Consider the following 15,630-nt stretch of genomic DNA (forward strand, 5'->3'; position numbering starts at 1 on the left):
CAGGAAGTATGGTGCTGGCATCTGCTTCTGGGGAAACCTCAGAATGCTTACAATCATGGCAGAAGGTAAAGGGGGAGCAGGCGTCTCATGGAATGAGGAAGAGCCAGAGAGAGTTGCGGGGGCGGGAAACACACACTTAAACAACCAGAGCTCCTAACAATGAACTCACTATTTCAAAGGCAGCACCAAACCATGAGGGATCCGTCCCCATGACCCAAACACCTCCCACTAGGCCCACACTCCAACCCTGGGAATTTTATCTCAACATGAAATTTGGAGGCAGTATTCAAACTATATCCATTACCCTATTTCAGAGGCAGGAAAATTTTGTGGCGTAAAGGATTTTATAGGGGGAGATTCATATCCAGACCTAGAATACAACCTTTGGGTATCTATATTTTTCCTTGTATAACAAATTTTTGTATTGCCTACATATTATACTTCTTTTGTGTCTATGAGTAGTTTTACTGCATTCATTTTTTTTTCCATTGTACTTTACTTTTTTATTCTACCTTCCTCACTTAAAGTTACAGATTTTATGGATCTTTTTTGTTTCAATTCAGTATGCATTTCAGGCCTTTTGGAAACTCACCATAATTCACTTATATATAAAAAAGGTTTTTCCCAGCTAAAACAATATTTTTAGTTTCAGGTTTTGCTATGCTTGCAGAATCTATGTGTGTCATGCTCATTCATTTTGATGGAAAATCTCTTTACATCTTGACTGTAGATGTAGTACTTATGTCTTTGGTCATCTAATTTTAGACTGATTTTCAAGAAAACATTTGGTCGTGCATTTATTTTGTCCTCCACATTGAAGCACTGCTGTTACCCTACTGCTGCGAATGCTTGCTGTAGATCTTTTTGTAAGTCCCTTTTAATATTCCAGAAATTTTAACTGCCTTTTTTGAAGACCTGCCTCATATTAACAATTTTTCAAAATAAACAACATTTTAGTGAGTTTATATTTATTTGACAAGAACATGAATGTGAGTCTTATCTCAGCCTGCCAAATGGCTATTTAAGAGAAACATTTTGGTATCCTTGTTAATGACCTTGATTTTAACCATTTGAGAGGTACATGCTATGCTTTATATTAGTTCTTCTGGTACCTACTTTTCAGTAGTATTTTAAAGTTCTATTTAATTTGTCTGATGACTGTACCATAAATTAATTATTCGAACCCAGATTTCTTTTGTTAGTTTATAACTCACATTAATTTTTGGGATTGTGGACTATGTTGTGTTATCTGGGTATATGTAGGTGTGGGTATGTTTTAACTGTGACTTCTGGTTTCTGCCTTCAAGAAAAAAGCTCAGACCAATAATTGTTTTTGAAAATTCCTGACATAACTGAACTGGAATGTATTAATATTTTGCTTTTACATTTTGGAAACAAAGAGCAAGAACAACCAACAAACAAAAAAGTAATAAGGAGAAGCTAACTAAATGTGGATCTTATTGTAGTAGCTAAACAAAGAAAGGAACTTGAACACTTTAAACATGATAAATTTATGATAGAGTTATGCAGCAACTACACATTTGTAATTTATTTAAAACAGGATCTCTGACAGTTCAGAAACTATGTAGATGAATTGTGAGTTGTGGGTGAATCTACATGGTTCTTGCTGGCCTCCATGACTGAAGAGAGCTTGATGTTTAAATACTGGGTGAGGCTAATGATGGCTCTAGATCCAAGGATGGCAACCTGTCTCTCCGTAAACCCTTTCTCTGGGATTACTATTTTGATCTGTGCCTCAGATAACTGATAGTGCTAATTGATTTTGGAGCCTAGATGCCTAATTAGGCAGCCAATTAAGTCATTTCGAATAGTGACTTCATGATAAGTAATTTGAGCCAGTTACATTCAAGTGTGCCCAGTAACAATCTTTCACCTATGTAGAGGTGGAATCAATGTCACTGAGTCCCATATTGCATCATTGGAAAATGGGTCTGCTGCATTGACAGTAAGTTAACTATAGCTTGATCAAATCTGGTCAGTTCAATAGCATATTGTGCTTGAACAGCAGATGCTTGACAACCTACAAAGAAAGGTGACTGGAGGACTGAACATCTTGGTCATCCCCTTCAGTCGGGAGGAGAGAGTGGGAATGTAGGGACTGGATTCTAACACAACTGCATAGGTCATCTGACATACTACATTATGGATTTTAGAATGCAGCAGTGATGAACAGTCAATCAAATTAACATGTGTCTTCCTTGCCATTGGATTTGAGTCCATTTGCTCTGATTTTTTTTGATCTTGTAACCACACTTTCTGATGAGATAGTGCCACTGACCGACAAGGACCACCTACCTCAGGGTGACTAGTAGTAGTGGAGTGTCTGTTGTTTTCCCATTACTTACGTATTCTTGGTGACAGATGGTATAGAATGTGTTCATATCAGGATATGACCTCTGGTTCTGCACCGTCATAATATAAAATAGGTGAGGTGAGTGAGTAGGATGGGCAATAGGAATATTTCTGGAAGCCATTCCTGTACTCTGACAGATAGCCATACAAGGAAGTGGTTGGGTATATCTCACCCCAAATCAAAGGTATCCCTAAGTCATCCCTTCCTTAGCAGGATTCCAAAAATGTCTGATCTAGAAAAGTATTATCCTGTGTAGAGTTCAGATCTTCTGAGGTTGTTGGAGTCAACCCAGAACTTAGAACGTGACTGTGAACTAGTGTTCCTTCTTCTAGGACCCAAGATTTACTTTTATAGCCAGACCTAGGTATGCGTCCTTCTGGACACTGCAGTTTATCAAGTTGAACATTACCCTATTTCAGTTGCAGTGAGTGGAGATAGTGCCACTGCACTCCAGCCTGGGTGACATAGTGAGACTCCATCTCAAAAAAATATATATATATTTATATATATACACATTTATATATTTATACACAGTTATATATATAAAACATAGGCATATATGTGTGTGTGTATATATACACACACACACACGTATAATTATATATATTTATATATTATATATATATTTATATAAGCATGTATATGTACATACATATATACACACACACATATATATGGTTTTTACCCAGACCAATTAAATGATTATAGATGAGAGTCAGGAAAGAAGTGACTCTGTTAGGGGTTGACTTTGTAAAATAATTATATAATATTATAATATTAATATATAAATATATTATTAATTATTATAATTTATAAATAAATTACAAATGTGATTCTTTTTTAAATCCCCTAGAGCATGGATGGGTCAGGAATTATAATTATGTATTAATAATTATTAAAATTTCAGAAATATTAATTTTATATATATAGTTTTTGGAATGCTGATCATGATCTAGAACAATGATTCTCATCCTTGGCTACACACTAAAATTACCTAAAAAGCTTTTTAAAAATGTAATGCTGGCCGGACGCGGTGGCTTATGCCTGTAATCCCAGCACTGGGAGACTGAGGCGGGTGGATCACGAGGTCAGGAGTTCGAGACTAGCCTTACCTACATGGTGAAACCCCGTCTCTACTAAAAATACAAAAATTAGCCAGGCATGGTGGTGTGCACGTGTAATCCCAGCTACTCAGGAGGCTGAGGCAGGAGAATAGCTTGAACCCGGGAGGCAGAGGTTGCAGTGAGCCAAGATAGTGCCACTGCACTCCAGCCTGGGTGACATAGTGAGACTCCATCTCAAAAAAATATATATTTATATATGTAAAACAGGGACGTGGTATATATATATATTTACATATATACATATGTATATACATACACATTCCTATATGTGTATACATACACATTCCTGTATGTGTATACATACACATTCCTGTATGTGTATATACACATATGTATATGTGTATATATACACACGTGTATATACATATGTGTATATATGTGTGTGTATATATGTGTGTATATACGTACACGTGTGTGTGTGTGTGTGTGTGTGTGTGGTTTCTACCCAGACCAGTTACATCAGAATCTCTTGGGGTAAGTTCTTGGCATTGGTACATTTTTCAAATCTATAGGTGATTCTAATGTATAGCCAAGTTGAGAATCACTGGTCTTGTCATACATTAAAAATGTATGATCTGATGATACATTATAAATGAATGTTAAATAATATATTGAGTTTTGGAGGTTGGTCCTAAATATTTTTTAAAAAGAAAGTTTCAAAACATAAAAATTGATAACGATTTTTCTTAATTATATGTTGATTAAGCCTCTCCAATTATTATGACATTATTGAAACTCTTTTCTACAATGTTGTATAAAAACGTAGTCCATGAAGTTGAATAATAGTTTATGAAGTTGAAAAAAGGACAGGGGAAGGTTTCACCAGTGTTTTAACAGAAATAAATAATATTTTTGCCAGATGATTGCATTTTCATGGAAAATTATTGGAAGTTGCATTCCTTTAACTTATTAATGTTTTCTGATCAAATCAACAGATCAAGTATAGGTGGTAGTTTCTCTTAAGTTCTTTACACATATATCTTGATTTCAACTAGATTATCCAAGTCTCACTTTTTTTTCTTTTTACTAAAACCATAAAAATTATGGTATTAAATCATGGAATTACTTCATTAAATATCTGTGTGTCAACAAATATTTCACACTAGCTTTGGAACTTACTGTAAAAAGTGTTCTGATAAAAAAAAACAAAAACTTCATCATTCTAAAATATATATATATAAAGAGAAAACTAAGGGTTTTAAAAATATATATTTCCTCATTTATTTATTATTACTATAATAGAGTTGGAACATTTTAAAAAGCTCGTTTCTTGTTATACTCATAAACTTACTTATATTTCTTTGGGTTGACAGATGAACTCTGCAAAGCTGACACTGATTTAAGATTTTTATAAACAAAAATTCCAGGAATTTCCTGACATTATATTAATTATATTAGTATCAGAACAGAAAATATATATTATTATATTAGTATCAGAACAGAAAAGGGAGCTAGCATTTTGAAATTTATGTTAGTCATTGAGCCTATGCCTTTAAATGTGACAGCAAAGGTTATCCTAAGAAGTGTTTGCATTGTATCTTTTGACCACTCTAGAACTCAGGAAGGATGCAACAGTTTTGTTAGTTAAAAAACACTATACAAATGTTGAGGATATCTGCATGACCTTAGAGGACTGAAAGCATTTTTGTCATCCTGTGATAAGAATAAAACCAGGTGGCTGTATTCTGTGGCTTAGGATGTGGGTTTCTTTGTTTCTGATAGTCTCAGACACTGAGAGAAACAACTTCCATATGCAAAATGAGCTGTGTTTTTAAGCATCTTGTAGCTTGGTAGCATAATTATTGGCCATAGAATCTTCTATTGGCTGGTTTTTGTGTGTGTGTGACAAGTTATTTTCCTTTTTTTCTTCTTCTTTTTTAAATCCCCTAGAACATAGATGGGTCATGTTGAGAAATTATAAACATATTATTTACTGTAAGATAGAGGTAATGAGTTTGGCTTTATTCTTCTTGAATCTGAACGTTACATGAATTATTTGCTGTAAGGTGTATTTCAAAAATAGAAATTTGCCCATTTTGGGGTAGATTGGTAGATATAAATATATCATTTATATATAAGTGAACTTTTACTGGTTTCTTCAACAGAATGCATCACAGTAGCTTCAAGTTAGCTCCATTGCCCTAATATGTAGGGGTTTTCCTGAGTACAGTGACCCTGGAATCTCAGTTTTGCCCCTTGGTCCTTTTCCCCTTATTTATCTATAATTGTGTAACAGTGAAAAGGAGGCCTAGCATGACTAACTCCATTTTTGTTCCTAACTCCCTATCCTTCATGTCCTCTTTTAGGTTAGCTGCTTTTGCTTATCTTTGTACATAGGCCAAGCTAACTATGGGAGGAATTTAGCTTATAGTTTAAAGCAAGGATGATAATAGTCCCTTCCTTGAAACGAACTCCTGAGGAGTTAAGGAGGATTTACACAGAAGTGACAATGTAGTGTTAAAGATTTGTTGAAGCATTGTGAACTGACCAAGGACAAAGACGTTTCCGTCTTCTTTGACCCTCACTGCTGCCCACATCAGCCCCTTCTCTCATCTCCCTTTCCCCCACATAAAAGGAGACTAAAATTCATATTAACTTAAGGTGGTTCTTTAGGACACTAGTCCACCCTCTTCTTGGTTTGCTGGCTCTCCAAATAAAAGTTACTTTCCTTGCCTCTTGACATCTTGGCTGTCATGTGGCGAGTGGTAAAAGCTTTGAACTTCGTGACATTTCATTAGAAAACAACCTTCTCAATTAATTGCTTATGAAGCAAAGTCTACTTAATATGAGAATATTTATGGTTCAACATATATATTTGAAATAGGAAGTTAGAGCTATCTTAATCACATTCGGATGAGCCCGGTAAGATGCATTTTTTGTTTCACACCAATTTTGTTGTGCTATTTTTTTCAAATCTAAGTTTTTTCTTTCTAAGATGACCAGAGTTTCACTCCAAATTGCAGATCAAACACTACCTTCTCAACGGAAGTCATGTACTGACTGTCCGTATATCAGGCTCGTAGGTATAGAGGCCAAGGGAGAGCTTCCCCTTTGCCCTCTGAAGGTTCTCTGAAAATGAGCTGACAAAAGGTAGATTAATAGGGGAAAGGTCATACACATTTGTTTAACAGGTATTACACGGGGGAATTGCAGGAGAATGATTACCCAATAACCCAATGAGGTTTAGATGCTACGTGTTCTTCCTCACTGGGGATAGCGTTGAGGGGTGCAGGGCGGTATGTAGGAGTAAAAGATTTTTTAGGGGAAATGAAGGAGCCTAAAGAACAATGGCCTGGGACTAAGTTCCTCTGAACTGGAGTCGGGGAGCAGGAAGATGAGAAGCACAACTTCACTGTGAACAAAGGTTGTCCTATTATGCAGATAAATTCCCTCAGGTAATCTCTAGAAGCTATTCTCAGAAGAATAGATGAAAAGTCTGTTTGAGCATGGTGACTACTGGCTGAAGTCTCCTCTCTTCTCTAGTGGTTAATTGGTCCTGATTATTTGATGAGATTCTTGGGAGGAGGTCTGTTATTTTCTGAGCCACAACATTGGCATAAGATATCTTTCTTAGCCCTGATGCTATTCTTGGAAGTTTTCTTCTTCCCTTTTTTTTTTTTTTTAAATTGTTCAGTCATTTCTTCATTGAATAGACATTGACTAAGCATCATCCTCCAATCATTTTGTTTCAAACACTTCCTAGAATGCTTCCTATATAGTAGGCATGAAGTATATGTGAATGAATTGATTGTATGGATTTCAAGCTACTTGTGTTTTAAGCTAAGTAGGCAAAACCAAAAGTATTGATTGACCTTTGGGATTTTTTTTGTTTGAAATTAGTTCTAACATAGGAGGACTAAGCACTGTTTTTTCTTTCTTTCTTTCTTTCTTTTTTCTTTTGAGACAGAGTCTTGCTCTGTTGCCCAGGCTGGAGTGCAGTGGCGCGATCTCAGCTCACTGGAACCTCTGCCTCCCAGGTTCAAGCGATTCTCCTGCCTCAGCCTCCCGAGTAACTGGGTCTACAGGCATGCACCAGCTCGCCTGGCTAATTTTTTTGTATTTTTAGTAGAGACGGGGTTTCACCATGTTGGTTAGGCTGATTTCGAACTCCTGACCTTAACTGATCCGCCCGCCTCAGCCTCCCAAAGTGCTGGGATTATAGGCGTGAGCCACCGTGCCCAGCCTAAGCTCTGATTTTTTATCTTGCCCAAATTCCTACCTACAAGCATGTGCCACCACTACTGGCTACTTTTGTATTTTTGGTGGAGACGGGGTTTCACCATGTTGGCCAGGCTGGTCTCAAACTCCTGACCTCAAGTGATCCATCAGCCTCGGCCTCCCAAAGTGTTGGGATTACAGGTGTGGACCACCGTGTCCAGCCAACATTATCTTTTGACTTATCTTTGGTAACACAAATATGCACAGTCATTTTTCATTTAATTTTTATTAATGTATTATAGTTCCTCTGCAGGTTGAGTCATCAGTTTCTTTTCATTGTTGCCTTATTAATTTTACTTTATTACTGAGAGTTGTTTCACGAATATGAGACATACACATTCTGATGTCTATCTGTTGTTCCTATTAAGTGATTAATTCCTATTGTCCCTATTAAGGGACTAATTCATTCATCAAACGTTATTGTGTGCCCATCATGCCTAAGGTATTGTTCGCTAGGACCACACTAGTGAAGAAGATGAAGGTTCTGTCTTTATGAAGCTTACATTCTATTGGCAGAAGTAGACAACAAACAGATACATGATACTATGTCTGATAGTGGTAAGTCCTTGGAAGAAAAATAAAGCAGGATAAGGGCATGGATTGTGATAGAAGCTGATATTTTCAATATGGTGACCAAAAAAGGCCAACCTGAAAGGTGTTATTTGAGCTAAGATCTGAATGCCATTATGCCAGAATGCCTCAGATGTTGCTATATTGCTCTTCCTGTGTGAGAGAATAGCAAATGTAAAGACGTTTAGGTAGGAATGTATTTGGTGTGTTTGAGGAACATCACAAAGGCTGTTTGGTAAGGGTAGAAGGTATATATAGATGAGGGCAAAGAAGCCAGACCTTGTAGGGCATGGTCAGGAGTTCTGATTTTATTTAAGAGTGTGTGTGTGTGTGTGTGTGTGTGTGTGTGTGTGTATTTTTTACTTAAAGGATTTTGAGTAGGGGAGCATATGATTAAATTTAAAAGGATTACTCTAGGAGCTGGGCATGGTGGCTCATGCCTGTAATCCCAGCACAGTGGGAGGCTGAGGCGAGTGGATCACTTGAGGTGAGAAGTTTGAGACCAGCCTGGCCAACATGGTGAAAACCAGACTCTCCTAAAAATACAAAAATTAGCTGGGCGTGGTGGTGCACACCTGTAGTCCCAGTTACTCGGGAGGCTGAGGCACGAGAATCACTTGAACCTGGGAGGCAGAGGTTGCAGTGAGCTGAGATAGCACCACTGCACTCCAGCCTGGGCGAGAGAATGAGACTGTGTCTCAAAAATAAAAATAAAAGGATTACTCTAGCTGCTTTGTGGAGGAAACACATCAGGTGGGACAGAGGTGAAAGCAGACAACCAGATAGACGTCTACTAGAATTGCCCAGGCTAGAGATGGTAGTAGCTTAGCTTAAGGCATTAGCAGTTGGAGATGTGAAAATTGATTGCATTGTGGAAATAAATACTCTAAAGGTAGCTGGCAAGATTTGCTAATAGACCTGATGTGGTGCACAAGAAAAAGCAAAATGTTGGAGATGATTTTAAGGCCTTTGGGCTGAAGAATTGGTAATGATGGTGCCAATGAGATAGTGAGGAACTACGTTTGGAGAAGAAAATTAAGATTTTCAGTTTGGATGTGTTCTGTTTATGATACTAAGTTAGCAGTGGGATCAGAGAGTCTGGAATTCTGGGGAAGAGTTAGCATAGAAGTTTGGGAATCAGTTTATAGATGGTATTTAAAGATTTGGGACTAGATGAGATCACCTAGAAAGTATATATAGATATGGAAGAGAAGTTGGTCTGAGAATCGAGCCCTCAGGCACAAGTTAATGTTACAAGAACAGGAAGAGAACCAACCAAAGAAACTGAGAAGATGCTGCCATTGAGATAGAAGAAAACCAGTGCATCATGGTGTCCCAGCAACCAAATGAAGAAGGATTTCAGAAAGGAAAGAGTGAACTGTTCTAATGCTAAGGGCCTTTATCACTGGGCTAACTAGCTAGCCTATTGGTAGACAATATTTGCCTAGAAAAGAGAAACTTGGTATAAATCGATGTTAATTTTAAAAATACTTTTAGAAAACAGTTACAATTATGAATTAGAATTACATTTTTAAGTCATAATTACCTGTAAGATTTAATGCCCAGTGTTGGAGGAAGGTTAAACACTTTTAACTTGTTTTAAAGTGAGTACAGTTAACTTTCTGTTTCTGAGGGCCTGATTTAAGCATTTCTTTGCCCAACTTCGCTCCATTACAGTCTAGTCTCTGTGTGATAATCTTAAATGGCTAAACATTTCTAAGAATATCAATTTGATATGAGCAATCTTAATTACACATAATCTGAAATACTTTTGTCAATATGAATGCTATATGTGGTAGTATATGGGCTTTCAATCTTTTTGGAACTTGCTTTACAGAGGATTTAGAATAATGTTTGTAGAAATTAGTAAATTAGAATAGTTTTTTAACACTGAATTAAAAATACTAGATAAAAAATAAAGCTTTACTTATAAGTACTAAAATTTATTTAAAGTTTAATTTGAACTCATTTAGTTTAGTGTCTGCATACCCACTTTTCTCTTTTCAAAATTTTTCAAAAATTCTTTGTCTTGTTAATAGCCGTAAAGGCTATAGTTGGAGAAATATGTATGAAACATCTTTTTCTTTGGATTTCAAGAAGTTAACTTTTTTGTTTTCTGGTTACTTGTCTCATTGAATTCTTTGAAACAGCAGAATAAAGATGGCCAGGTGCGGTGGCTCATGCCTGTAATCCCAGTACTTTGGGAGGCTGAGGCAGGTGGATCATGAGGTCAGGAGTTTGAGACCAGCCTGCCCAGGGTGGTGAATCCTGTCCCTACTAAAAATACAAAAAATTAGCCGGGCATGGTGGTGCACACTTGTAGTCCCAGCTACTTGGGAGGCTGAGGCAGGAGAATTGCTTGAACCTGGCAGGCGGAGGTTGCAGTGAGCCAAGATTGTGCCACTGCACTCCAGCCTGGGCGACAAGTTAATGTTTCAAGAACAGAAAGAGAACCAACCAACCAAACTGAGAAAATGCTGCCATTGTGATAGAAAAAAACCAGCAGAGCATGGTGTCCCATGCTGAATTACTTTATATTCAATATTGATTCTGAATTTAGTTTATATTCCATATTGAATGTTAAGAGAAAAATGTCTCATTTTGTGTTTTGTCTTTCTACTCAGCTGAGTTTTAGTAGACTCTTAAGTATTTATATATTTATCTGTTTCATATGTTAGCTCTACAAGAACAGAAATTTCCAACAACGGTCATTTTTTCATCAGACATTTCCATGTATGTTTGACTGATGTTCAGTTAAGACTTGACAAAAATTTCCCAAGTAATATTTTTAGGGACCCATATATTAAGCTATATCTGAATGCTACTGTTTTTTTGTTAAAAAAGGAACAAATAAAACTTTGAACTTTTAGAATTGAAAATGTATAACTTTCATATATCCTAATTGGTTCTTTTGATTTATGACTAGCTCCTGGAATCATGAGTAAAAAATGTTAGCTTCATTAAAGAAATCATGAATATTTTAGAATAACAGTTCTTAACCTTAGTTGTACTTTTCTGTAACCATTCTGAGGAGCTCTTAAAAAAAAAACATTGATGCTGGGGCCCCAATTTCAAATATTCAGATTCATTTTACCTGATGTGTAGCCTAGACCTTTTTTAAAAAAGTTTTCCTATGACTTTAGCATTCAGCCAGTGTCCGAACCACTGTGCTGAAGCCGTCACTCACAGTATCACTGTCTGAATAAGGATGGGAAATTTTACTTAGATATGCTAATATTTTAGCTATATAATACCAAACATAGAGATATTTGGAATTATTTTAAAAGTTTTTTGTCCAGATTGTTAACATTTTTTAGACTTTACTTAACACTGACCAGATAACAACTACCTTAGTATATTCTCACTTTGATTTCTGGTTTATACTACATTCAAAAACATTGATGTGAGTTCAGGTGTGTCTATCTAAACATGGATTTTACATGATTTCAGCTTTTCTTCTACTCAAGCATTGGAAAGATAATTTTTAAATGGTTTTTGCAACTGACAAATTTATCTTCTCTCAAATGATTTGGCAGTGATGCTATTTTGTAAAGTAAATTAACTAATGGAAAAATTGTAAAGTCTTGAGGAGCTCCAGTAGGGGATTCCATTTCCATTATAAACTTACTACTGTAGACTGTACATAGTGGAAACTGAATTTAAAAGTGTTATGCAGAGTTTTTAACCTAAATCGTTAAACTTTATTTTGTCATTTTTTTTGGTTATGATTTTCCTTTCAACTGTAGTAGGTCATAGATAGCTACAAGTTGGCATTTATGGGCAATAATTGGAGTGAAAATTGACAGTGACACTTCATTTCCACTTTGGACAGTATTTATAATTTGTGACTCATGACGGAGTTATGTATAGGCAACGTTTGTTCATACTAATGCATATTTGTCATAGGTATGTGTTATAATATTTTTCAAGTTACAACTACTATATACTAATATGTTTAGTAATCCCAATAGTTCACACAAAAGAGAACTGGAAATTTAAGATGTCCAAAATCATATTGTGTACTAAAGGTTTGGGATGACTACATAAATAAAGATGGGAAAACACTATAACTTACAAGCCTGGGCACTGAAATCAGCAAGCTTGAATATAACTCCACTACTTAGAGTCAGTCCTGCTAAAATGCAACATATTTGCTCCTAAAATTCAGCATGCTTTTCAAAATTACACATTGAAAACCACAGGACTTATGGGAAAATGGTGTTATGGCACAATACTCAAAAACTCAGTGACACATTTAAAAAAGATCATAAGTGTTAAATAGATAATAAATAAATTCTGCCATATATTTGGCACTTTATATTGAAAAATACCTGAATTCCCTTGTGGAAGCAGAAAAGGTTGCAGTTTATGAGTTGTGAAGTGATGGAAAGAGGATTATTTGAAGTCAGAAGGAAAGTTATAGTACCAGATCTGAATAGGTATCAGTCACAACTCACACCGTGAACTGAGATAGCTGGTTAATGTCTGAGTGTGTGCTTTTGGTGTACTCCTGTATGACTTAGTTCAGTTGGTTCAGTTTTCTGTATTCACCTTATGTTTCTTATGGATGAAGTCACTCATAAGCAAAATGAAATCGGAGTTATGCTCAAATTGTTCCCTGATGTATCAGTTGGATTGGGACAAATTTGCATTTTCAGAATAAGTATTACAGCAGAGCTGATTATACCATCTAGTTAGCTCTGGCACATTACTTAACCTCTCAGAGCCTTGATTTTCTCATGTGTAACATAGGAATAGTAGTATTGACCTCGTAGGAGTTTGAGGAGGATTAAATGAAAGTCTACATACAAGTTTAAAATAGAATATGGTATATGTTTGTTACGAAGGAAGGAATTTTCTATAACTCCTATTTAGAAATCATCCCATCTGGAGAAATTAAAAATGTATGTTTTTGTAATTTTTACTTCTTCAGTTAGACATAGATGTTTTATATATAGATTTAGTGTTTTGTAGATAATTTAAGTCTATGTGTGTAATTCAGTTAGTTGCTACCAGCAGTGATGCTTTGCTTTACCCATGGGTACATGATAAAAATACATGATAGAAAGTTAGCATGTTCTTATTGCTTAATTTTTTCTGTAATCATCAATTTATTTGTTAAAATAGTACAGTTATTTAACAGCTAGCTAACTGACACTATTTCATCATCTTTCTTCTTTCCCTTACATTCATTGTCTTAATCTTTCATCTTTAGTATTATCATAATATAATCAAATTCTTCTGTCCTCTGCCCCTTTCCTGTTTCTAGCACTAGGATTTGCCTCTATCTTCCCCCAATTCATTCATCCTCCATACCACTGCCAAAGTGACAGGGATCAGGCTATTTCCTTGCTAGAATTTTCTCCACACCTCCCAGCCACCTCTTCCTATGACACCAGGCACTGAAGGCATCCTAGATGATCTAATTCTTGTCTGTCCTGTTGGAGATGTCTGGATCATATCTGTCTGGTCAGGTCCCTTATATCCTTCCTTCGTGTATCTCTCTCCCACAACAACATTACACTGTATAATAATATTTTTCACATTTATGGCCTCACTGAAGTCTAAGTTCTTTGTGTTCAGAGATTTTGTATTACTGTCTCTTGGGTCTAGCATATACTAGATGTCCAATCAGTATTAGGGAAATGAATGAAGGAAGGAAGGAACAATGAAGAAAATGTAGGTCAAAATGTTTAAAAATTGAACACCTAGGTTCAAGTTAATGAATTAGTTCAGCTTTTATCATTCATTGTTTAATTTCATATTTCTTTGTCTTTTTAGCTGAAAAGAGGACAATGTATTTTAAGTATCTCGACAATATAATGTAGTGGTCAAGAGAACAGTCTGTGAAGCTAGACTGAAGACTCGTTGGTTAGATTTCTCACTCACCTACTTACTCATTTGATGAAGGTCAGCAATTTACTAAACCTCTCAGTGCCATAGTTTCTTTACCTGGTAAATGAGAATAATAATAGTATTTGTTTCATCAACTTACTATAATGAGTAAATAAACTGTTACTGCTAAAGTGTCTAGAATTTTAGGTGGCATATGGTGAATAATAGATGTTTCCTATTCTTGTTGTTCTTAATTATTATGAACTAATGACCTGCCCTTAAGTTGCAAAGACTTTTTTCCTATAACTTGCATTAAGTTTCAAGGACTTTTTCCTATCATTGCTCTAGAGCATCTTTGCTTATACCATTCTCTCCTACTTCTGATGTGATGTTTCTTCTCAGTTGAATAAAGAAAATCTTACCAGATTCAGGTGTGAGTTAGTGATTAAAGGAAATCAAGGCTAATCTACTTCACCCAGTATTGATGCTTTATAAGGCCAACCACCTTTTGTAGTGATTATTAGGCATTGATTGTATTTGTATTATTGCTACATATATTATGCACTTAATATGTTTAGCTATTAAAGATGAGTAAGAAAATATTTATTTTTATTTCAATAGTTTTTGGGGAACTGGTGCTTTTTGGTTACATGGATAAATTCTTTAGTGGTGATTTCTGAGATTTTGGTGCACCATCACCCATGCAGCATATACTGTACCCAGTGTATACTCTTTTATCCCTTATCCGCCTCCATCCCTTCTTCCTGAGTCCCCAAAGCCCATTATTGTGCCTTTGTGTCCTCATAGTACAGCTCCCACTTATAAGTGAGAACATATGATATTTAGGTTTCCATTTATATATTCCATTTAGTATATACCTATACTTTATCCACTCATTGATTGATGGGCATTTAGGCTGGTTCCATATTTTTGCAACTGTGAATTGTGCTGCTATAAACATATGTGTGCAAGTGTCTTTTTCATTTAATTACTTATTTTTCTCTGGGTAGATACCCAGGAGTGGGATTCCTGGATCAAATGATGGTGCTACTTGTAGTTCTTTAAGGAATCTCCACACTGTTTTCCATAGTGGTTGTATTAGTTTACGTTTCCACCAGCAGTGTAAAAGTGTTCCCTTTTTACCACATCCACTCTAACATCTATTATTTTTTGATTTTTTATATTATGACCATTCTTACAGGAGTGAGGTGGTATCTCATTGTGGTTTTGATTTGCATTACCCTGATCATTAGTGATGTTGAACATTTTTTCGTATGATTGTTGGTCATTTGCACATCTTCTTTCAGGAATTGTCTATTCATGTCCTTTGCCCACTTTTTGATGGGATTGTTTGTATTTTTTCTTGCTGATTTTTGTCAGTTCATTGTAGATTCTGGATATTAGTCCTTTGTTGGATGCATAGTTTGTGAATATTTTCTTCTACTCTGTGGGTTGTTTACTCTGCTGATTATTTCTTTTGCTGTATAGAAACTTTTTGGTTTAATTAAG

At 35.8% G+C, this 15,630-nt stretch overlaps 1 protein-coding gene across 8 annotated transcripts in view; it reads left to right on the forward strand.

Annotated features, from left to right (window-relative positions):
• Positions 1–15,630, forward strand: part of SUPT3H (SPT3 homolog, SAGA and STAGA complex component) — a 527,796-nt gene that overhangs the window by 201,488 nt on the left and 310,678 nt on the right. The window contains exon 3 of one of the 8 annotated variants that reach the window (XM_077998600.1): positions 14,068–14,196. The gene's annotated coding sequence lies outside the window, so the exon portion shown is untranslated. 8 annotated transcript variants of the gene reach the window in all.

The sequence above is a fragment of the Macaca mulatta genome, chromosome 4 (genome assembly GCF_049350105.2).
Source record: "Macaca mulatta isolate MMU2019108-1 chromosome 4, T2T-MMU8v2.0, whole genome shotgun sequence".
Lineage (NCBI taxonomy): Eukaryota > Metazoa > Chordata > Mammalia > Primates > Cercopithecidae > Macaca > Macaca mulatta.